General features: G+C 43.3%; 1 protein-coding gene across 1 annotated transcript in view; it reads right to left on the bottom strand.

Moving 5' to 3' along the window:
* Positions 1-2,129: 2,129 nt before the first annotated feature.
* Positions 2,130-25,463, bottom strand: part of LOC128702861 (TGF-beta receptor type-1 babo) — a 158,969-nt gene continuing 135,635 nt past the window's right edge. Inside the window, exon 17 of the mRNA XM_070102641.1 lies at positions 2,130-6,958. The gene's annotated coding sequence lies outside the window, so the exon portion shown is untranslated. The remainder of the gene's footprint in view (positions 6,959-25,463) is intronic.

Genomic DNA, 25,463 nt, shown 5'->3' with positions numbered 1-25,463 from the left:
CTAATGACGAAACAAGAAAGGCAATATCCGGAATAGATAATGCCCGAGAAGGAGAGAGATATAAAGAACAGAGCGTATACCACCTATGCAAGTGGATACAGGCTGCTGTGTAATGCAGCGAAGTACGAACAAATAGCTGATGGTACGGAATATCAGTGCGTAGAAGAAGGGCACTTTCATTAAAGGTCCCATCAGGAAAAGGATCTGAAGAATACAATAAATTATAGCCTGAGATGGGAGAGATAACAGCAGAGTGTAATTTTGGTTCCTGTAAGCAAACACCAACAGGGGAAAACTGGGAGAGTAACATCTGAAGCTCACCCCGATTACCCCTGAGGCCGCGTATATTCCACTGTAAATAGGCCATGATTGGCAATGATAAAGATACCTGAAATCCGCAGGTAAGGGTTCCTACGGACTAGAGGGGTTAGAAAAGTCCACATGCGGAGGCAGTGGAAAACGTTCAAGCAGCGAAGGAACAGTGCGCTGTGAAGAAAGGAGTTGCGCAGATGGAGTAGAGGAGAAGGAGCAGAGGGTGGATCAGTGTCCATTGATGGTTTGGTCTCTGCAATATATTCAGAGATTGCTTCAAGTGTTTCAGAATTCAGAGACGTCGTATAGGAGACAATATTGGAAATGGTAGGGGGAGGATGAGTAAAGATTGGAACTGTAATGGACTGTACCAAGGTAGGGGGGGGGGGGCGAAAGGGTGGAGGGAACTGGAGAAGCATGGAAGGGGACAGAAGAGGCAGAAACCTGGGAGGTGGCAGAAGAGGAAGAAACTTGGGAGGGAACAGGGGAGGAAGGTACAGTACAAGGAGGAGGGTGAACCTCTACACTTTTAACAGAGCCAGTGAGAGGGGGAGAACCAGGTACAGAGACAGGGAAGGGAAAATGAGGAGGTGGAAGATGGGTAGGAGGTGTTAACGGACCTTTTTTTGACTTTTGAGAAGTAGAGGGACGATTGGGAGGAGGTGTCATACGAGATCTCGTCGCTACTGAGGCTTGTGAGAGAGAACACGAAGCGAGATCAGACTGAGACGTTGAAGTAGGGACGTCTGAGCCGAGGACAGCAAAAGAATTAGCTACAGGAGTGACTATGGGAGAGGTAACCACAGAGGTGGGTGCAGAAGATGGGATACCAGAAGTGGGGGGACGTTTTGAAACACGGGAATAAGAAACACGAGGTAGTCTCCCTTGGAGGCGGAGATGAGAAATTGCCATGGCATAAGGGAGACCTTCTGCCTCTTTGAGGTAACGGATTTCCCGCTCGTTTAAGTAGACTTGACAACGACGAGAGTACGAAGGGTGAGCCTCATGACAATTAAGGCAAGAGGGAGGTCGATTGCAAGACGTATTAGAATGGTCATCGGCACCACAGACTGGGCATTCGGCGATAGATCTGCAATATTTCGCTGGATGGCCAAATCGCCAGCAATTTCTACACTGTTGTGGTGTAGGGATCACCTTTCGAACTTGTAACCAATGTCCTGCTACATAAACTGAGGATGGGAGTTCACGGCTGTCAAAAGTTAAACGAGCCACATTGCTAGGGTATCGTCTCCGCCCGCGGGCAGGAAGAACGTAAGTGTCTACCTTGAGGATTGGGAGATCTTGGAGTTCCAGCTGTTCAAGAATGTCAGTGCCACATGTCTGGAAATTTTGTTGAACTATGGTATGGGGCAGAATGACGGTACCACTACAAGAATTGAGGGAATGATGCTTTTCAATAGTTACAGGAACAGTATCAATATGGAAAAGACAAGAAAGCTCATGAGCCTGGGTAGCATTCTGTACGGTGACGATGCGCATACTACTCTTAAGAGCATGAAAAGAAATATCTTTACCAACATGGCGTAGGAGTGCCTTGCCAATACTGTGGTCAGAAAGATAGGAAGTAAAGGAAGTCGGTCGTAAAGTGAAGAATTTAGTCCATTGTGCAGTCTGAAACTGAGCGTGGAAAGGTAGTGAAGGACGTGTCGATCTTTTCTGAGAAGAACGAGAAGGTGGAGAAGTATCATCAGCAGGTAATTGTCGTTGGCGTTTAGGCGTGGGACCAGAGTTGGTCCGACGTGGAACGGGCCGGCGATTCGAAAATTGCCACACCGTAGAGGGAGGCCGGAAGCATAGTCAGAGGAGAGCAAAGGTCAGATAAATCGAAGGAGTCAGTCGAGGCCTCAGTACCTGAAGCGGGTGAGGAAACAGCACCGGCAAGAGGTACAGAGGCATGAGGAGTGTCCGAAGAGTGGTCCAAAGACGAGGCGGGGTCAGAACGGGGTGCGGTATCAAGAAGGGGCCCGGGGGTAGAAGGTTCATGGACTAGGGCTGCCATGGTTAGGTTACTTCTTTCTTTTTGTTTTTAAGAAAAAAAAAAAGAAAGAAGAAAATAAAAATAAAAAAGAATAAAAAAAAGGGGGGACCAGGGAGGGATAGTTCCTAGGAGGAATGAAAGGGCCAGAAATCTCCCTCCGCGCCCAAGAGGACCTCAGCACCGCAAGTAGCGCAGATGCAGCATGGAACCCGTGCCATACCCTACCCATCATGCCAGTAAACCGGCAATCCGGGATAGCAACCTCACATCTGCCGAGCTACCTCGGTGGACAAAAGAGAGGGCAGCCGGAAATCCGCCACAAAGCATACCTCCTTCGGCCACCACCCCCGGAATCCGAAAGGTGGCTTCCAGAGATACACCCGTCGCCCGAGAGACACCCAAAGCCACCCTCCGGGATACCGGAGAGGGATCAGGACATCCCCAGGCAATCCAGATTCCACGGCAAACTACGCCACCGCCAAGAACCTCAACGGAATGGGATGGACCCCGGTACCCTTTCCCCTACCTAGGAACTAGTGTGCCTGTGGGAAAAAAAAAAAAAAAAAAAAAAAAAAAAAAAAAAAAAACCAAGGCCAAAAAGGAAGGGCAAAAGGGAGGGGTGGGGAGGAGGAGGAGGAGGAAAGGAAAAAGGGGAGGATGGGATAGGGAACGGGGGATTGGGGGGTAATTAGGTTCGGTCTGAGGAAGTAGACCGACAGGTCTAATTCCTCAGACCAAGAGCCTCTTCACCAAATTATTTTGTTGCAATAGCAAGAACAAAAAATTCTGTAACAGACTCTGTTCATTGTTCCCACATCGACTGATTCAGCAGATTTTATTTTGTATTTCTGTAGTCTGCTAAATTGAGGATATACTTTCTTTCAAAGATTTGTAAATAAAAATTACTGAATAAACCATTTCCCAAGTTTAAAGTTGAATGTGAAAGTGATCAAGTTGTGAATAATTACACAAATACAATATTATATAAAATGGTCTCATGCGAGATATAAAAAAAAAAATTCTCATCTCATTTTGTGGACTGCAATCAATAAAGCTTTGTCCAATATTAATGTACACAAATATGAGATGTGGACAATTTGGAGAGGGAATGATTATGATTCAGAAAGACATTATGACAACAAAGTACACATAACTACTTTATCTCGGATAACAGCTGTTACTCTGTTTCCACCAATGAACAACTACATATCTGCAATTATGTACTTGGGTTTTTGGAAGGATAGCTCTAGCTCTTGGTTCTGCCTCTTAACTTTCAGCCAACTGACATGACTGAGCCCTGTCGTATATCTATCCTTCAATATCAGAAATATATAGTATTAAACAATATACAGTAAATAATGACTATGATTTGAAACCAAAATTAACATCATGCTTAAATGAATAAAAAAACATTTTACTGAATAAAAACAGCCCCTCACTAGGAGGCAAAAAAAATATGATAATTTATTAAAGCAGGCACTGATTATTATAGCAAGATTATACATTACAGTATGAACTTTCAAATTTTATCCTCTACCATTGTCTCCCAAGTACACATACCCAAAATGTTCAGCAATAAATGACACTAATCTCATATGCTCCATCAAAATTAAGAAACAAGTAATATGTACATGCTCTCAACTCCACATTGTTTTTACTTGAATCTTAAAAGTCTCAAAAACAAAGATGCCTATAATTAAAAATCAAGTGTAATTTCCATATTCCTTTCCTCATTCTCTCTTGTATACAGATATAAGTGATTACAAAATAACTTTCTAAACATTTTTCTAAAATACTATTTTACACGAATAAAGTGATTCATCACTTGAGGAGGTCCCGTCGCAATGTTTCTTGGCAAGTCATAATTACACACAACAAAATGTTTAATGTTTATGTGTGAACTTAACTGAAATCGAAAACTGCTCCGGTAAAATTTATGTCATTTATAGTATTTACCACTTGGAAACACACCTTGAAATTCTTGTCATTAAATACAGCTGAATATTCCACAAAACTTTTGTACTGATGAAAACTATACAATAAATTGTCAAATACTGTATCTTTGGCCCCACTACAGTATGAATTATAAAAAAAAAAAACACAAAAAATAATATACGTATAATAGTTACTGTAACTTAACATGTCATGAAACTAAGTCAATTTTAAGCTTCAAATTTCCAAGTACAAAACGATCAACTTAAGAGTGATGAACATTTGTATCTTGTCACCACAGTAAGCAAGACTTAAAACATACAAACACAAATGCATGCACTCACGCAAACATGCATGCATATACGCATGCACCTGCACATATGTATGAACCCCCACACATGCAGGCATGCACATGCATACATGCAGGTATGCACATGCGCATAGACCCACACACACACAAAACTCAGTTTCATTCTCTCTCAGCAGCCAATTTATGCATAAAAAATAGATCAATTGTAAAATTACAAACATGTGTTTCTTTTGTCAGTGTAAACAAGATAATTAGAGTCAAGGATCAATGTTCCCCTTTTATCCTAACACTCCCATTGTCAGTTAAGTTACCCATGCACTAGATGTATGGTTAGTATTATTATTATATACATGAGGAAGTGCTAAACCCATATGGGTTTGAGAGAGTTGATATGACTATTAGCAGGTTTAATACTGCAACATTGTGTTCTAAAATGGTATAATGATACTAACAAGATGTGGAAAAAGACACTTATATACAGTTCAGGACATTTATTAGAAGAAATATTTTGCCACGAGTCCTGAAGAAGCCACTCGTGGCAAGACATTTCCTATGATAAATGTCCTGGACTATACATAAAGTGTCTTTTTCCACACCATACTCTAAAATTCCCTCAAAAATAAATGAGTATCTATTATTTAATGGAGCTCAAAATTCAGACATATGGTGCAGTTTACAATATTATTATTATTATTATTATAAATGAAGTGCTGAACCCATAGGGGTCATACAGTGCATGAGGAATGGGAGGCAATCAGGTTCAATCCAAGAAGGGGAAGATATATTCACTTGGATCAAGAGTCCTCTGACCAGTATCAAGGCACCTTCCTTGAGAGGACAGTTTTACAAGTTCTGTAGACAATGCATATATAAGAAATGCAGTGTTCATGAAAGGATGAATCATAAAGTTGCTAATGCTAAGTTCATAGGCAAATCTGGGGAAGCAACATGTAGATTATTATTACAATCATAACTGAGCACTAAATCCACTTGGGTCAGTGATGTGTGGAGATCTTAACTTAAAAGATAAGATCTCATATAACATAATACATGGCACAATTTCTCTTTGCTCCTGACACAGTGAAAGTGGTAGAGTCAGAAGAGAAGCTGCCCAAGTTGGAGGACTTTTTAAGGATGTAAAAGAGGAAGAAACTGAAGGTTAGTGTAGAAAAGAACAAGGTGATTTCTATTTAGATGTACAGGGATTGAAACACCAGAATCATACTGGAAGAAAGGAGTAATGTAGGAAGAGAATGTATGTAAACACAGGAAGGCCCTGTGTATTTGGAACTCTCTTTCAGTGTTCCATGTTTTTGTTGGTTTTTAACCAAGCCACTGTTCATTATGTTCGGTACTTTTTCCACTTTTCCATACAACAGTTGTGTAAGGGAAGGCTGACCAGCACCATATTTTAAGGTAAGTATTGTATATACTGTGTATTTATTTTACCTCTGTATCTGCTTTTGGGCCACCCCACCTCAGTGGAATACGGCTGGTATGTTGAGAGAAGAATATGATATATACTTATCTATCATATTACCATCACTAGCTTAATGACATTTAAGACATTAATGTAAAGAGAGTAAAATCTGAGCAATAAAATATGTTATCCCTTTTACTTTAAGAGTGATCTTCATTTTCATCTGAATTCTAATAATCAAATATATCTTTGGTAATTTTTTAAGGCTATTAAACTAAGAGTTACAAAGTATTAAATAAAATTGAAGTAAGAAAATAGTTGATTACAGGACAGAAGACAACAAATTTGAATAGCTATCTAATTTATAAAATCCAGTATATACATAAATTAAAATAAATTTTGAGAAGCTAAATAAAAATAGGTTTAACCTTAATGATAATAAAAGATTTAAATAGCAGTCTACAAATGCGAGACAGATTGTCATTATTCTACTTTCTACCGTAACAAAAATGACCCTTAATCTAAGAGAAAAACTTAAACTTCAAATAATTTTAACAAAAATTTCCATGCAAATACTATTTAAATTAAAAATACCAACTATTTCTGTATGCAAACAGTAAAAAAAAACACGTTCAATGTACTGTATAACCATCATTTATTCATTGATTATCACCTCTATTCTCACTGGTGGCAGATGACAACAAAGGCCGCAGCTGTCAAGCACCACATCAGAGGGGCAAAATACAGTGCAAGACAATAAATAAAACAAAAAAGCTGTTAGCCACTCACTACATACATAAAATGAGGCAGTTTAACACATCATGGACACTCTTGGTTGGACTTTACCTTTACCTCTGATATACCTTTGATGAATTCTACTCCCAGAGACCAGCCATAGGCCAGGTTCGTCTGGTGCTTGCCTGATTAACCAGGCCGTTGCTGTTGGTGGTCCGCTTAGCCACTAATATCCCCAATCTTGTTGACTCTTAACCAAAATTTGCAATCAAGATAAAATAACCAAAAAATTTTGGTGTCTACTAAAATAAGGCATAATATACATCAATAACTAGATATATATATTTATTAAAAATTTTTAAATTAATTATTTATCCTAAAATATTTAAAAGAAGAATTAGCAAGGGTTAAATGCTCAGCATCATACCCTCTTGTATGTATGTTTCATGCAGTGAGACAGATTGATAGATACAGATAGAAATAGATATAGAGGAGAGGTTGTTGAGGTGATTCAGACGTGTAGAGAGGGTGGAACAAATAAGAATGACTTCAGGAGTACAAATCTGTAGTGGAGGGAAGGCAGGGTAGGGGTCAGCCTTGGAAAGGTTGAAGGGAGTGGGTAAAGGAGGTTTTATGTGCGAGGGGTTTGGACTTCCAGCAAGCATGTGTGAGCATATTTAATAGGAGTGAATGGAGACAAATGGTTTTTAATACTTGACGTAATGTTGGAGTGTGAGCAAAGTAACATTTATTAAGGGATCAGGGAAACCAGCAGGCTGGACTCGAGTCCAGGAGATGGGAAGTACAATGACTGCACTCTCAAGGAGGGGTGTTAATGTTGAAGTTTTAGAACTGTAGTGTAAGTATGCCTCTGGCAAGACAGTGATAGAGTGAATGATGCGTTAGTGGGAATCGGCCGATGTGTTAATAAAAAAAAAAATAGATATAGAGATAGAGGTACAGAGAGAGTGAAAAACTTACTCTTTTTATTTTCTGGTTATTCCTTTAAAAAGGTGTCTGAGTGCAGAAACAAAAAAGTCCACAGGTAATAAAAAACTGACCCAAAATTCAAATGCTGATAAATGACCTTTCAATTTTCTGCCTGAACTCCTGCCCTTTCATCACGAATAATCCAGCACCCACTGTGCATTTACCATAAAATGCTAGAAAACATGCAGGAAACCAGTATTAAAAACTGAAGCAATAATTGGTAAATTTATATAAGAACTCTGTTTAATTTATATACTGTTTAATAATTTGGAAGAGTAACATTTAATGATCCTCTAACAATACACACACACACGCGCACGCATGCATGCACGCACGCACGTGCACACACACACACACACACAAAAAAAAAAAAAAAAAGTGTAATATGTACAATATCATTATCTTGTAAATTAATTTTTGTATTGCATTTATGGCACTTGGTGTAAATGAAATTCTTAAGACAGGGTCAAATAAGGAAGCCAAAAATTTGCAGGAATAACTACTTCGTGTAAAACGAGGATTCGATTGGTTGTTAAGCAAACTGGTCGATAAGCAATGAGCCACCCCTTACCAATATTTCAAGCATACTGTACTGGTAATAGCTTTGTGTCAACCATCTTTGTTTTAATGTCACCTGTGCACTATTTATAAAATTTTTAGTATATTTTTAAATGTTTATATGATACTGAACTGTATACTGTAGTGTATACAGTACATCGACTGTATACAGTATACCGATTAGTCGGAGAGCTGGTTGTAAGTCCACACAGCTGTTAAACAGGCAGGTCGTTAAGTGAGGAGTATCTGTACAATATGGAACTTAAAACTTAGTACAAAACATTTAAATCTGAAATATCATCAGTTTTAGTGTGCCCAGACTATCTTTTCTTATGCATGTAATTTGGAAAAAGATTGAAAAAGAATATTAAAACTGTATATAGAACAGTATATTCTGAATTGTTACTCTCTTGTATGTCAAAATTTTAAGGAACTTTTAATACAGCAAACCCTTGATTTAATTGACTAACTGGCAAGTGGGTGACTGCAAAAGCTGACTGTCCATTAAATCAGAAAGGGTTTGTTTTTCAACACTTGCAACAATTACAGACAATTCTGAATTTAACAGGTAATCTGTTAGATCTGAAAATAAATTTACCCAATTGACTGCAACAATAAAAAAAATTGTCTCTACAATAATGAACAATTCTGATTCAATGAACTCTGTTAACCCCTTCAGGGTCCAAGGCCCAAATCTGAAGTGGTGCCCCAGTGTCCAAGAATTTAAAAAAAAAAAAATTATTTTTTCTTATGAAATGGTAGAGAATCTTTTTGTGAAGGTAATAAAACAAAAAGTACGAAATTTGATGGAAAATTGACGAAATTATGCTATCACGAATTTTGATGTGTCAGCGATATTTACGAATCGGCGATTTTGCTGACTTTGACTCCCATTTTAGGCCAATTACATTATTCCAGTCAACCAAATTCTTAGCTATTTCACTAGTATTACTTCTATTTCATCGATTGAGCACAAGAAATCGCCAAGTCAGCTGTTTCAACTACAAATTGAAGTGATCGGAAATTGTTAATTTGGCCAATTTAACACAAACTTCAAAATATTCCAATTTCAAAATAGGGTCCAGAATAAACAATGTAGGTATTCCTGGAACTAAACTAACATTCCCTCTGTTCATTAGTTATGTTTTGAGGCTTTACAAATAAATTCCATTTTGATTTTTTATTCACACAATGAATTTTTATTCACACCAAAATATAGAAGATTTACTGTTATGCAATACTGTAATAATTGTATATCATCACCATATTTGTGAATGCATATTAGACCCACCAGCTGGCGTGTATTTGACGTGTGAGGTTGTTTGTTTACTCTTGAATATCGGCAAAAATTTAACACTTCTGCTACTTTGAGCTCAGTTTCAAGCCATTTCCAGTGCTAAAACCAATCAAAATCATCTCTATTTCTGTAATATGTCTTCCATTCTATCAAATGAGACCAAGAAATCGCAAATACAACTATAAAAAACATACGAAAAAACACTGCAAAGTCGCTGTTTTAATCGAAAAATCATGATTTCAGTTTTTTTTCTCTCATTATACACAGTGTGCTGCAGGATCTGTTTTATGTGGTGCACACATACCACATAGATGCATTCTCTCATATCTAGGCCCAAATGTACCACTCACAGTTTATCAGAGTGAGCTGAGCTCATGACGTAGATCTACGGTTTGGACCCTGAACGTAAAACCGTAGATCTACGGGACGGACCCTGAAAGGGTTAAATCCAAAATCAACTTACCCAGTGGACAGAAACAATAATGGAAAATTTGAGATTTGACAGGCTTTGGCCAAAGTCTGTTAAATTCCAATTTTTCCATTATTGTTTCTGTCCACTAGGTAAGTTGATTTTGGATTTAACAGAGTTCATTAAATCAGAATTGTTCATTATTGTTTGAGGCAAATTTTGCCCAGTTTCCAAATGCTGTCTTGCCACAGATTTTGTGTGTTAAATTCAAAATCCTTTAAATCAGGGTCCATTAAATCGAGGTTTTACTATAACTTCTCAAACACAATGTTTTTTTGAAAAATGAAAGTCAGAAAAAAAACAATCCTTGACATTAAATTATGACATCTTTCTTATGCAAGTATGAAAATTGTATCTAATTTCTTGATTACCATCACTATTTCTCACAGAGATAGGGTGACCCAAAGAAGGAAACACGTACACCATTACTCATTCAATAGCTCTCTCACCAGAAAAAAGCACAGGCATCATTATTCTGATGAATGAATTTCAACATTCCTAACCCACTTCAAAACTCATTCAACCATCTGGTTTCCCTGAATAACTTCATATAAGTTACCTTGCTCACACTCAAACAGCACATCAAATCTCAAAAACCCATTATCTCCAACCTAACAAGTTTCCACAAGCCTGATGGATGCTCAAGTTCCTACAACTCAAAAACCTTCCTCATCATTCCAGATTTTTACAACTCTTGGTCAACCTATTCTAGCTCCAGCCTTTCTAAATGATAAAAATATCTGAATAAACCCCTTCTCTGCTACTTGAATTATATCTTTCATACCACCATCGCCTTTTAATACATGCATACAGTACTTCAAGGCTTTCTAAAATATTCACACTGAACATTAATCCCAAATATATATCTCCACTGCCTCCAGCCTCCTCCTCTTCATTGTATCATTCAAAGACCATGTCTCCCACCCATATAAAAGTGTTGGTACTACTAAGCTTTTGTTACATTCCCTTTTTCTTTGCCTCCTGTTGATAAATAATATTTTCATAGATACCTCAGTTCTCAACGTACCTTTCTCCCTGTCTATTCTATGATTCACTTCATCTTTTAGCAATCCATCCACTGACACATCCATTTCCTCAATGTATCTTTCTCTTCTTGTCGATTCTATGATTCACCTCATATTTTATAAATCCAAAGACACAAATCCATTTCCAAGCATCTAAATACTTTTATGTACTTTTTCCAAAACCGAGTATCAAAAATCCCCCCATCCTCCTGAAATGGTTGGCAAAAGCTTTTTCAAAATTAGTGAAGACTCTTCATCAGTGTCATGGAAAAATAAATAACAGGAATATTATTATTATTATAATCAAAAAGAAGCGCTAAGCCACAAGGGCTATACAGCGCTGCAGGGTAGGGAAGGAAGCAAGGGAATTGGATGGCAGGAGGGAGGGGGGATGATCAGCAGGTTACAGAAAACAGCGGGGCAGGGGATAGTACGGGGGTAGAGGGTAGCAAGAGATACAAGTAGAAAGGGCTGAAAGTATCAGAATTTGTGAAGTAAGTCAGTCGTTGTCAAAAAGTCAATAAGAGAGTCCGGATGAAAGGTGGGTCCATCAGCGAGAAGGGAAGGTAAAGAGAGAGCAGCGGGGCGAAGATGACGACAGAGGTAAATTCTGCGTGCTCGTTGATAAAGTGGGCAGTCCAACAGAATGTGGCTGACTGATAATGGAGCTTGGCAATTCTCACAGAGAGGAGCAAGACGCCTCTCCATGAGATATCCATGAGTAAGACGAGTATGGCCAATGCGAAGACGGGAGAGAGTAGTCTCCCAACCTCGACACTGGTGATAAGAAGACGGCCAGTAACCTATACTCGGTTTAATAGACTGAAGTTTGTTGCCGAGCATAGTAGACCAACGTTGTTGCCAACGGGTGTGAAGGTGGGAAGATATTACAGCAAAATAGTCCGTACATGGAATACCTCTGTAAGAAACTGGTAGGTCATGTACTGCTGACCGCGCAGCAGTGTCTGCCTGTTCATTGCCCTGTACGTCAACATGACCAGGGACCCAACAAAAAACAATATCTTTATGCTTAGTAAAGATGCGGCGTAGCCAAAGTTGGATACGGAGGACTAAGGGGTGAGGTGTATCAAATTTTTGTATAGCCTGTAAAGCACTAAGGGAGTCTGAGACAACCACAAATGATGACACAGGCATAGATGCAATACGGATAAGTGCTGTAAGGATGGCATATAATTCAGCAGTAAAAATACTAGCTGAAGATAGTAAATGCCCTTGTACGACGCTGTCCGGAAACACTGCTGCGAATCCTACGCCGTCAGAAGACTTAGAGCCATCTGTCTGTGTACACAGCAATGGCATGAGAATGAGAGTGAAAGTGGTCAAGAAAAAGAGAGCGGGAAGCGACCGTAGACAGTTGGGCTTTCGAGCAAGGGAGGGAGAAAGAACAGACTCGAACAGCTGGGACCTCCCAGGGGGGTAGGGAAAAGTGAGATGCTACATGTACATAGAAAGGTGGTAGTTGAAGAGAAGACAAGAGCGAATGAAGGCGAAGAGAGAAGGGACGGAGTAAGCAGGGGCGGCGAACAAATAAAGAATGTCTACTAATATCAGTGACCATTCTATAAATGGAAGGATTGCGGAGATCATGAGAGCGTACATAGTAGCGCAGGCAATGGGCATCACGGCGATCGGATAAGGATGGAACGTTCGCTTCTGCATAGAGGCTTTCGACAGGGGAAGAGCGAAAAGCACCAAGGCATAAACGTAATCCTTGGTGATGAATGGGGTTAAGGCTAGAGAGAGTAGCAGGAGATGCCGCTGAATAGATCTGGTCACCATAATCAAGTTTCGATAAAATAAGGGTGGAATGTAGGTGAAGGAGGGTTCGACGATCAGCTCCCCACGAAAGATGAGCAAGGGTTTTAAGAAGGTTCAGCCGGCTGTGACAAGTTGCCTTCAGAGAGGTAATGTGAGGTTTCCAGGATAACCTACGATCAAAGAGGAGGCCCAGAAACTTGACTGTATCACGTTCAGGGATACGTGAGCCATAGAGGTACAAAGGATGATCAGAGATGACAGAGCGTCTAGTGAAAGTGATTTGGTGGGTTTTAGTGCTGGAAAATTTAAACCCATGTGTGGTGGCCCAATTGGAAACACGGTCGACTGCATGCTGGAGAGAAACTGTAAGGAGGTGACAGTCAGCGCCTGCACAGGCAATAGCAAAGTCATCAACATAGAGTGATGACCAAATATTTGATGGAAGACTAGAGGCCAAATCATTAATAGCAAGGAGAAAAAGTGTTGTGCTCAGAACACATCCCTGGGGGACACCTTCAGCTTGGACAAAGTCCGGGGAGAGCACATTATTAACCCGAACACGGAAATGCCTGTCAGTTAAAAAGTTCTTAAGGAAGGATGGTAGATTGCCTCGAAGGCCTAAGGAGTGGGCTTGGGCTAAAATATTATACCTCCAAGTTGTGTCATATGCCTTCTCAAGGTCAAAAAATATGGCAATAACTGAGTGGTTATTCGCAAAGGCATTACGAACATACGTATCCAAGCGCAGTAAGGGGTCTATGGTAGAACGTCCCTTACGAAAGCCATATTGACGAGTGGAGAGACTGTTGTGTGTCTCTAAATACCACACTAAACGTCTATTTACTAGACGTTCCATTACTTTGCAAACTGCACTGGTAAGAGCAATGGGACGATAGTGGGAGGTTTCATGTCCCGTAGTGCCTGGTTTGCGGAAAGGGAGAACAATGGCGGATTTCCACAGCTGTGGAAGAACTCCTTGTGACCAAATAAGATTGTAAAGGTGTAATAGGACTGCAAGGGCTGACTGATGTAAATGTTGTAGCATACGAATATGAATGTCGTCGGGCCCAGCTGCCGATGATCGACAAGCTGAGAGTGTTGCCTCCAGTTCTTGAAGTGTAAAAGGCACATTATACTGTTCTTCTCTGAGAGAAGAAAAGTCCAAGGGTGCTAACTCTCTGGCAGACTTTGAGGAAAGAAATGAGGGGCATAGATGGAGTCCCTGAGAAATACGGACCAGATGATTGCCAATTTCATTGGCAACATCTAGTGGGTTTGCTATATCAACACCGGCAACCCGCAGAACAGGAGCCGGGTCAGGAGAATATTTACCACTCAGTTTTCGTACTTTTTTCCAGACTGCACTCATAGAGGAAGCAGAGGTGATGGTGGAGACATAATCTCGCCAGCAAGTGCGTTTAGCGTCACGGATGACACGGCGAGCGATCGCACGCTTCTGTTTAAAATCAAGGAGTCGCTCTGTGGTTCTATTGTACCGGTACCTGCCCCATGCAGCGCGTTTCAAACGTACTGCACGAGCACAAGCAGGAGACCACCAAGGCACGCATTTCTGAGAATGCCTGCCCGAAGTTTGGGGTATAGAATGAGAAGCTGCGGTGAAAACGGAGGACGAGAAGAGGTGTAAAAGCTCATCGATGGAGGACGAAGAAGGAACCTCTTTAAAAACAGTCAGGTGTGAGTAAAGGTTCCAATTTGCCCGATTAAATTGCCAGCGTGGGGTGCGAAGTGGTGGCGAATATGAAGGGGAAGTAAGAATGATTGGGAAATGATCACTGTCATGTAAGTCCGGGAGAACAGACCAAGTAAAGTCTAATGCGGCGGAGGAAGAGCAAACTGAGAGATCGATGCAAGAGAGAGTATGAGTCCGAGGATCAAAATGGGTGTGAGTACCTGTATTTAAAACATGGAGGGGGTGGGTGGCAAGAAAAGCCTCTAACTGAATTCCACGGGAATCACAGTGAGACCCTCCCCAGAGGAAATGGTGGGCATTAAAATCACCAAGTAACAGAATCGGTGGCGGTAATGACGAAACAAGGAAGGCAAAATCCGGAATAGATAATGCCCGAGAAGGAGAGAGATATAAAGAACAGAGCGTATACCACCTATGTAAGTGGATACGGGCTGCTGTGTAATGCAGCGAAGTATGAACAAATAGCTGATGGTACGGAATATCAGTGCGGAGAAGAAGGGCACTTTCATTAAAGGTCCCATCAGGAAAAGGATCTGAAGAATACAATAAATTATAGCCTGAGATGTGAGAAATAACAGCAGAGTGTAATTTTGGTTCCTGTAAGCAAACACCAACAGGGGCAAACTGGGAGAGTAACATCTGAAGCTCACCCCGATTACCCCTGAGGCCGCGTATATTCCACTGTAAAAAGGCCATGATTGGCAATGATAAAGATACTTGAAATCCGCAGGTAAGGGTTCCTACGGACTAGAAGGGTTAGAAAAGTCCACATGCGGAGGCAGTGGAAAATGTTCAAGCAGCGAAGGAACGGTGCGCTGTGAAGAAAGGAGTTGCGCAGATGGAGCAGAGGAGAGAGGAAGAGCGGAAGGTGGATCAGTGTCCATTGATGGTTTGGTCTCTGCAATATATTCAGAGATTGCTTCAAGTGTTTCGGAATTCAGAGATGTCGTATGGGAGACAATATTGGGAATGGTAGGGGGAGGATGAGTAAAGATTGGAACTGTATTGGACTGTACCAAGGTAGGGGGGGGCGAAAGGGTGGAGGGAACTGGAGAAGCGTGGCAGGGGACAGAAGAGACAGGAACCTGGGAGGTGGCAGAAGAGGAAGAAACTTGGGAGGGAACAGGGGAGGAAGGTACATTACGAGGAGGAGGGTGAACCTCTGCACTTGTAACTGAGCCAGTGAGAGGGGAAGAACTAGGGACAGAGACAGGGAGGGTAAAATGAGGAGGTGGAAGATGGGTAGGAGGTGTTACCGGACCTTTTTTTGACTTTTGAGAAGTAGAGGGACGATTGGGAAGAGGTGTCGTACGAGGTCTCGTCGATACTGAGGCTTGTAAGAGAGAACTCGAAGAAGCGAGATTAGACTGAGGCGTTGAAGTAGGGACGTCTGAGCCGAGGACAGCAAAAGGATTAGATACAGGAGTGATTATGGGAGAGGTAACCACAGAGGTGGGTGTAGAAGATGGGATACCAGAAGTGGGGGGACGTTTTGAAACACGGGAATAAGAAACACGTGGGAGTCTCCCTTGGAGGCGGAGATGAGAAACTGCCATGGCATAAGGGAGACCTTCTGTCTCTTTGAGGTAACGGATTTCCCGCTCGTTTAAATAGACCTGACAACGGCGAGAGTACGAAGGGTGAGCCTCATGACAGTTAAGGCAAGAGGGAGATCGATTGCAAGACGTATTAGAATGGTCATCGGCACCACAGACTGGGCATTCGGCGATAGATCTGCAATATTTCGCTGGATGGCCAAATCGCCAGCAATTTCTACACTGTTGTGGTGTAGGGATCACCTTTCGAACTTGTAACCGATGTCCTGCTATATAAACGGAGGATGGGAGTTCTCGGCTGTCAAAAGTTAAACGAGCCACATTGCTAGGGTATCGTCTCCGCCCACGGGCAGGAAGAACGTAAGTGTCTACCTTGAGGATTGGGAGATCTTGGAGTTCCAGCTGTTCTAGAATGTCGGTGCCACATGTCTGGAAATTTTGTTGAACTATGGTATGGGGCAGAATAACGGTACCACTACAAGAATTGAGGGAATGATGTTTTTCAAGGGTGACAGGAACAGTATCTATATGGGTAAGACGAGAGAGCTCACGAGCCTGGGTAGCATTCTGTACGGTAATGATGCGCGTACCGCTCTTAAGAGCATGAAAAGAAATATCTTTACCAACATGGCGTAGGAGTGCCTTGCCAATACTATGGTCAGAAAGATAGGCAGTAGAGGAAGTTGGTCGTAAAGTGAAGAATTTAGTCCACTGTTCAGTCTGAAACTGAGCGTGGAAAGGTAGTGAAGGACGTGTCGATCGTTTCTGAGAAGAACGAGAAGGTGAAGGTGGAGAAGTATCATCAGCAGGTAATTGTCGTTGACGTTTAGGCGTGGGACCAGAGTTGGTCCGACGTGGAACGGGTCGGCGATTTGAAAATTGCCGCACCGTAGAGGGAGAGGCCGGAAGCATAGTCAGAGGAGAGCGAAGGTCTGATAAATCGAAGGAGTCAGTCGAGGCCTCAGTACCTGAAGCGGGTGAGGAAACAGCACCGGCAATAGGTACAGAGGCATGAGGAATGTCTGAAGAGTGGTCCAAAGACGAGGCGGGGTCAGAACGGGGTGCGGTATCAAGAAGGGGCCCGGGGGTACCAGGTTCATGGACTAGGGCTGCCATGGTTAGGTTACTTCTTTCTTTTTGTTTTTAAGAAAAAAAAAGAAAGAAGAAAAGAAAATAAAAATAAAAAAAAGAAAAAAAAAGGGGGGACCGGGGAGGGATAGTTCCTAGGAGGGATGAAAGGGCCAGAAATCTCCCTCCGCGCCCAAGAGGACTCGACACCGCTAGTAGCGCAGATGCAGCATGGAACCCGTGCCATACCCTACCCTTCATGCCAGTAAACCAGCAATCTGGGATAGCAACCTCACATCTGCCGAGCTACCTCGGTGGACAAAAGAGAGGGCGGCCGGATATCCGCCACAAAGCATACCTCCTTCAGCCACCACCCCCGGAATCCGAAAGGTGGCTTCCAGAGCTACACCCGTCGCCCAAAAGACACCCAAAGCTACTCCGGGATACCGGAGAGGGATCGGGACATCCCTAGGCAATCCAGATTCCACGGCAAACTACGCCACCGCCAAGAAACCTCAACGGAATGGGATGGACCCCGGTGTCCTTTCTCCTACCTAGGAACTAGCGCGCCTGTGGGAGAAATCCCAAAGGACAAAAAGAGGAAGGGCAAAAGGGAGGAGTGGGGAGGAGGAGGAGGAAAGGAAAAAGGGGAGGATGGGGAGGATGGGATAGGGGAGGGGAGATTGGGGGGTAATTAGGTTCGGTCTGAGGAAGAAGACCGATAGGTCTAATTCCTCAGACCAAGAGCCTCTTCACCACGCCAAGGAGCCCCCCTTGAAGAGGAATAACAGGAATAGTATGCAAGAATAACACTTAGCTTGGGGAAAAACGTAATCCTCAGCTTTGACCCAAGCTGAGTGTGATCCTTACCTCATGTCTTCCTTATTCTTCCATGGTATTGAGGATGAAGCATTAGTAATTTTGAAAAACTTTTGCCAATCATTTTCCCACTTCCGTAGGGAGGTAAAAAAATTTTTTTTTTTTTTTTATCTCAACAGCTGTCTCCTGCCATAGACAGGGTGATCCAAAGAAGAAAACACATTCACCATAAGTCATTTAACCACTGTTTTATCAGAAGTGTGCTGACATCACAATCCAGCTTACCCTCCAGCTGCAACATCCCACCCCTCCTTCAGAAAGTACACACCCTTCCTTTAGAAAGCAGGCACCTCTCCTTCAGAGAGCAGGAACCCCTCTTTCAGAAAGCAGGTGCCCCTCCTTCAGATTATTATTATTATAATCAAAAAGAAGCGCTAAGCCACAAGGGCTATACAGCGCTGCAGGGTAGGGAAGGAAGCAAGGGAATTGGATGGCAGAAGGGAGGGGGGATGATCAGCAGGTTACAGAAAACAGCGGGGCAGGGGATAGTACGGGGGTAGAGGGTAGCAAGAGATACAAGTAGAAAGGGCTGAAAGTATCAGAATTTGTGAAGTAAGTCAGTCGTTGTCAAAAAGTCAATGAGAGAGTCCGGATGAAAGGTGGGTCCATCAGCGAGAAGGGAAGGTAAAGAGAGAGCAGCGGGGCGAAGACGACGACAGAGGTAAATTCTGCGTGCTCGTTGATAAAGTGGGCAGTCCAACAGAATGTGGCTGACTGATAATGGAGCTTGGCAATTCTCACAGAGAGGAGCAAGACGCCTCTCCATGAGATATCCATGAGTAAGACGAGTATGGCCAATGCGAAGACGGGAGAGAGTAGTCTCCCAACCTCGACACTGGTGATAAGAAGACGGCCAGTAACCTATACTCGGTTTAATAGACTGAAGTTTGTTGCCGAGCATAGTAGACCAACGTTGTTGCCAACGGGTGTGAAGGTGGGAAGATATTACAGCAAAATAGTCCGTACATGGAATACCTCTATAAGAAACTGGTAGGTCATGTACTGCTGACCGCGCAGCAGTGTCTGCCTGTTCATTGCCCTGTACGTCAACATGACCAGGGACCCAACAAAAAACAATATCTTTATGCTTAGTAAAGATGCGGCGTAGCCAAAGTTGGATACGGAGGACTAAGGGGTGAGGTGTATCAAATTTTTGTATAGCCTGTAAAGCACTAAGGGAGTCTGAGACAACCACAAATGATGACACAGGCATAGATGCAATACGGATAAGTGCTGTAAGGATGGCATATAATTCAGCAGTAAAAATACTAGCTGAAGATAGTAAATGCCCTTGTACGACGCTGTCCGGAAACACTGCTGCGAATCCTACGCCGTCAGAAGACTTAGAGCCATCTGTGTACACAGCAATGGCATGAGAATGAGAGTGAAAGTGGTCAAGAAAAAGAGAGCGGGAAGCGACCGTAGACAGTTGGGCTTTCGAGCAAGGGAGGGAGAAAGAATAGACTCGAACAGCTGGAACTTCCCAGGGGGGTAGGGAAAAGTGAGATGCTACATGTACATAGAAAGGTGGTAGTTGAAGAGAAGACAAGAGCGAATGAAGGCGAAGAGAGAAGGGACGGAGTAAGCAGGGGCGGCGAACAAATAAAGAATGTCTACTAATATCAGTGACCATTCTATAAATGGAAGGATTGCGGAGATCATGAGAGCGTACATAGTAGCGCAGGCAATGGGCATCACGGCGATCGGATAAGGATGGAACGTTCGCTTCTGCATAGAGGCTTTCGACAGGGGAAGAGCGAAAAGCACCAAGGCATAAACGTAATCCTTGGTGATGAATGGGGTTAAGGCTAGAGAGAGTAGCAGGAGATGCCGCTGAATAGATCTGGTCACCATAATCAAGTTTCGATAAAATAAGGGTGGAATGTAGGTGAAGGAGGGTTCGACGATCAGCTCCCCACGAAAGATGAGCAAGGGTTTTAAGAAGGTTCAGCCGGCTGTGACAAGTTGCCTTCAGAGAGGTAATGTGAGGTTTCCAGGATAACCTACGATCAAAGAGGAGGCCCAGAAACTTGACTGTATCACGTTCAGGGATACGTGAGCCATAGAGGTACAAAGGATGATCAGAGATGACAGAGCGTCTAGTGAAAGTGATTTGGTGGGTTTTAGTGCTGGAAAATTTAAACCCATGTGTGGTGGCCCAATTGGAAACACGGTCGACTGCATGCTGGAGAGAAACTGTAAGGAGGTGACAGTCAGCGCCTGCACAGGCAATAGCGAAGTCATCAACATAGAGTGATGACCAAATATTTGATGGAAGACTAGAGGCCAAATCATTAATAGCAAGGAGAAAAAGTGTTGTGCTCAGAACACATCCCTGGGGGACACCTTCAGCTTGGACAAAGTCCGGGGAGAGCACATTATTAACCCGAACACGGAAATGCCTGTCAGTTAAAAAGTTCTTAAGGAAGGATGGTAGATTGCCTCGAAGGCCTAAGGAGTGGACTTGGGCTAAAATATTATACCTCCAAGTTGTGTCATATGCCTTCTCAAGGTCAAAAAATATGGCAATAACTGAGTGGTTATTCGCAAAGGCATTACGAACATACGTATCCAAGCGCAGTAAGGGGTCTATGGTAGAACGTCCCTTACGAAAGCCATATTGACGAGTGGAGAGACTGTTGTGTGTCTCTAAATACCACACTAAACGTCTATTTACTAGACGTTCCATTACTTTGCAAACTGCACTGGTAAGAGCAATGGGACGATAGTGGGAGGTTTCATGTCCCGTAGTGCCTGGTTTGCGGAAAGGGAGAACAATGGCGGATTTCCACATTATTATTATTATAATCAAAAAGAAGCGCTAAGCCACAAGGGCTATACAGCGCTGCAGGGTAGGGAAGGAAGCAAGGGAATTGGATGGCAGGAGGGAGGGGGGATGATCAGCAGGTTACAGAAAACAGCGGGGCAGGGGATAGTACGGGGGTAGAGGGTAGCAAGAGATACAAGTAGAAAGGGCTGAAAGTATCAGAATTTGTGAAGTAAGTCAGTCGTTGTCAAAAAGTCAATAAGAGAGTCCGGATGAAAGGTGGGTCCATCAGCGAGAAGGGAAGGTAAAGAGAGAGCAGCGGGGCGAAGACGACGACAGAGGTAAATTCTGCGTGCTCGTTGATAAAGTGGGCAGTCCAACAGAATGTGGCTGACTGATAATGGAGCTTGGCAATTCTCACAGAGAGGAGCAAGACGCCTCTCCATGAGATATCCATGAGTAAGACGAGTATGGCCAATGCGAAGACGGGAGAGAGTAGTCTCCCAACCTCGACACTGGTGATAAGAAGACGGCCAGTAACCTATACTCGGTTTAATAGACTGAAGTTTGTTGCCGAGCATAGTAGACCAACGTTGTTGCCAACGGGTGTGAAGGTGGGAAGATATTACAGCAAAATAGTCCGTACATGGAATACCTCTGTAAGAAACTGGTAGGTCATGTACTGCTGACCGCGCAGCAGTGTCTGCCTGTTCATTGCCCTGTACGTCAACATGACCAGGGACCCAACAAAAAACAATATCTTTATGCTTAGTAAAGATGCGGCGTAGCCAAAGTTGGATACGGAGGACTAAGGGGTGAGGTGTATCAAATTTTTGTATAGCCTGTAAAGCACTAAGGGAGTCTGAGACAACCACAAATGATGACACAGGCATAGATGCAATACGGATAAGTGCTGTAAGGATGGCATATAATTCAGCAGTAAAAATACTAGCTGAAGATAGTAAATGCCCTTGTACGACGCTGTCCGGAAACACTGCTGCGAATCCTACGCCGTCAGAAGACTTAGAGCCATCTGTGTACACAGCAATGGCATGAGAATGAGAGTGAAAGTGGTCAAGAAAAAGAGAGCGGGAAGCGACCGTAGACAGTTGGGCTTTCGAGCAAGGGAGGGAGAAAGAACAGACTCGAACAGCTGGGACCTCCCAGGGGGGTAGGGAAAAGTGAGATGCTACATGTACATAGAAAGGTGGTAGTTGAAGAGAAGACAAGAGCGAATGAAGGCGAAGAGAGAAGGGACGGAGTAAGCAGGGGCGGCGAACAAATAAAGAATGTCTACTAATATCAGTGACCATTCTATAAATGGAAGGATTGCGGAGATCATGAGAGCGTACATAGTAGCGCAGGCAATGGGCATCACGGCGATCGGATAAGGATGGAACGTTCGCTTCTGCATAGAGGCTTTCGACAGGGGAAGAGCGAAAAGCACCAAGGCATAAACGTAATCCTTGGTGATGAATGGGGTTAAGGCTAGAGAGAGTAGCAGGAGATGCCGCTGAATAGATCTGGTCACCATAATCAAGTTTCGATAAAATAAGGGTGGAATGTAGGTGAAGGAGGGTTCGACGATCAGCTCCCCACGAAAGATGAGCAAGGGTTTTAAGAAGGTTCAGCCGGCTGTGACAAGTTGCCTTCAGAGAGGTAATGTGAGGTTTCCAGGATAACCTACGATCAAAGAGGAGGCCCAGAAACTTGACTGTATCACGTTCAGGGATACGTGAGCCATAGAGGTACAAAGGATGATCAGAGATGACAGAGCGTCTAGTGAAAGTGATTTGGTGGGTTTTAGTGTTGGAAAATTTAAACCCATGTGTGGTGGCCCAATTGGAAACACGGTCGACTGCATGCTGGAGAGAAACTGTAAGGAGGTGACAGTCAGCGCCTGCACAGGCAATAGCAAAGTCATCAACATAGAGTGATGACCAAATATTTGATGGAAGACTAGAGGCCAAATCATTAATAGCAAGGAGAAAAAGTGTTGTGCTCAGAACACATCCCTGGGGGACACCTTCAGCTTGGACAAAGTCCGGGGAGAGCACATTATTAACCCGAACACGGAAATGCCTGTCAGTTAAAAAGTTCTTAAGGAAGGATGGTAGATTGCCTCGAAGGCCTAAGGAGTGGGCTTGGGCTAAAATATTATACCTCCAAGTTGTGTCATATGCCTTCTCAAGGTCAAAAAATATGGCAATAACTGAGTGGTTATTCGCAAAGGCATTACGAACATACGTATCCAAGCGCAGTAAGGGGTCTATGGTAGAACGTCCCTTACGAAAGCCATATTGACGAGTGGAGAGACTGTTGTGTGTCTCTAAATACCACACTAAACGTCTATTTACTAGACGTTCCATTACTTTGCAAACTGCACTGGTAAGAGCAATGGGACGATAGTGGGAGGTTTCATGTCCCGTAGTGCCTGGTTTGCGGAAAGGGAGAACAATGGCGGATTTCCACAGCTGTGGAAGAACTCCTTGTGACCAAATAAGATTGTAAAGGTGTAATAGGACTGCAAGGGCTGACTGATGTAAATGTTGTAGCATACGAATATGAATGTCGTCGGGCCCAGCTGCCGATGATCGACAAGCTGAGAGTGTTGCCTCCAGTTCTTGAAGTGTAAAAGGCACATTATACTGTTCTTCTCTGAGAGAAGAAAAGTCCAAGGGTGCTAACTCTCTGGCAGACTTTGAGGAAAGAAATGAGGGGCATAGATGGAGTCCCTGAGAAATACGGACCAGATGATTGCCAATTTCATTGGCAACATCTAGTGGGTTTGCTATATCAACACCGGCAACCCGCAGAACAGGAGCCGGGTCAGGAGAATATTTACCACTCAGTTTTCGTACTTTTTTCCAGACTGCACTCATAGAGGAAGCAGAGGTGATGGTGGAGACATAATCTCGCCAGCAAGTGCGTTTAGCGTCACGGATGACACGGCGAGCGATCGCACGCTTCTGTTTAAAATCAAGGAGTCGCTCTGTGGTTCTATTGTACCGGTACCTGCCCCATGCAGCGCGTTTCAAACGTACTGCACGAGCACAAGCAGGAGACCACCAAGGCACGCATTTCTGAGAATGCCTGCCCGAAGTTTGGGGTATAGAATGAGAAGCTGCGGTGAAAACGGAGGACGAGAAGAGGTGTAAAAGCTCATCGATGGAGGACGAAGAAGGAACCTCTTTAAAAACAGTCAGGTGTGAGTAAAGGTTCCAATTTGCCCGATTAAATTGCCAGCGTGGGGTGCGAAGAGGTGGCGAATATGAAGGGGAAGTAAGAATGATTGGGAAATGATCACTGTCATGTAAGTCCGGGAGAACAGACCAAGTAAAGTCTAATGCGGCGGAGGAAGAGCAAACTGAGAGATCGATGCAAGAGAGAGTATGAGTCCGAGGATCAAAATGGGTGTGAGTACCTGTATTTAAAACATGGAGGGGGTGGGTGGCAAGAAAAGCCTCTAACTGAATTCCACGGGAATCACAGTGAGACCCTCCCCAGAGGAAATGGTGGGCATTAAAATCACCAAGTAACAGAATCGGTGGCGGTAATGACGAAACAAGGAAGGCAAAATCCGGAATAGATAATGCCCGAGAAGGAGAGAGATATAAAGAACAGAGCGTATACCACCTATGTAAGTGGATACGGGCTGCTGTGTAATGCAGCGAAGTATGAACAAATAGCTGATGGTACGGAATATCAGTGCGGAGAAGAAGGGCACTTTCATTAAAGGTCCCATCAGGAAAAGGATCTGAAGAATACAATAAATTATAGCCTGAGATGTGAGAAATAACAGCAGAGTGTAATTTTGGTTCCTGTAAGCAAACACCAACAGGGGCAAACTGGGAGAGTAACATCTGAAGCTCACCCCGATTACCCCTGAGGCCGCGTATATTCCACTGTAAAAAGGCCATGATTGGCAATGATAAAGATACTTGAAATCCGCAGGTAAGGGTTCCTACGGACTAGAAGGGTTAGAAAAGTCCACATGCGGAGGCAGTGGAAAATGTTCAAGCAGCGAAGGAACGGTGCGCTGTGAAGAAAGGAGTTGCGCAGATGGAGCAGAGGAGAGAGGAAGAGCGGAAGGTGGATCAGTGTCCATTGATGGTTTGGTCTCTGCAATATATTCAGAGATTGCTTCAAGTGTTTCGGAATTCAGAGATGTCGTATGGGAGACAATATTGGGAATGGTAGGGGGAGGATGAGTAAAGATTGGAACTGTATTGGACTGTACCAAGGTAGGGGGGGGCGAAAGGGTGGAGGGAACTGGAGAAGCGTGGCAGGGGACAGAAGAGACAGGAACCTGGGAGGTGGCAGAAGAGGAAGAAACTTGGGAGGGAACAGGGGAGGAAGGTACATTACGAGGAGGAGGGTGAACCTCTGCACTTGTAACTGAGCCAGTGAGAGGGGAAGAACTAGGGACAGAGACAGGGAGGGTAAAATGAGGAGGTGGAAGATGGGTAGGAGGTGTTACCGGACCTTTTTTTGACTTTTGAGAAGTAGAGGGACGATTGGGAAGAGGTGTCGTACGAGGTCTCGTCGATACTGAGGCTTGTAAGAGAGAACTCGAAGAAGCGAGATTAGACTGAGGCGTTGAAGTAGGGACGTCTGAGCCGAGGACAGCAAAAGGATTAGATACAGGAGTGATTA

The sequence above is a fragment of the Cherax quadricarinatus genome, chromosome 82, assembly GCF_038502225.1.
Source record: "Cherax quadricarinatus isolate ZL_2023a chromosome 82, ASM3850222v1, whole genome shotgun sequence".
Taxonomy (NCBI): Eukaryota; Metazoa; Arthropoda; class Malacostraca; order Decapoda; family Parastacidae; genus Cherax; species Cherax quadricarinatus.
The sequence above is the reverse complement of the archived record's forward strand: the minus strand, read 5'-3'. Positions and strand labels throughout refer to the sequence as shown.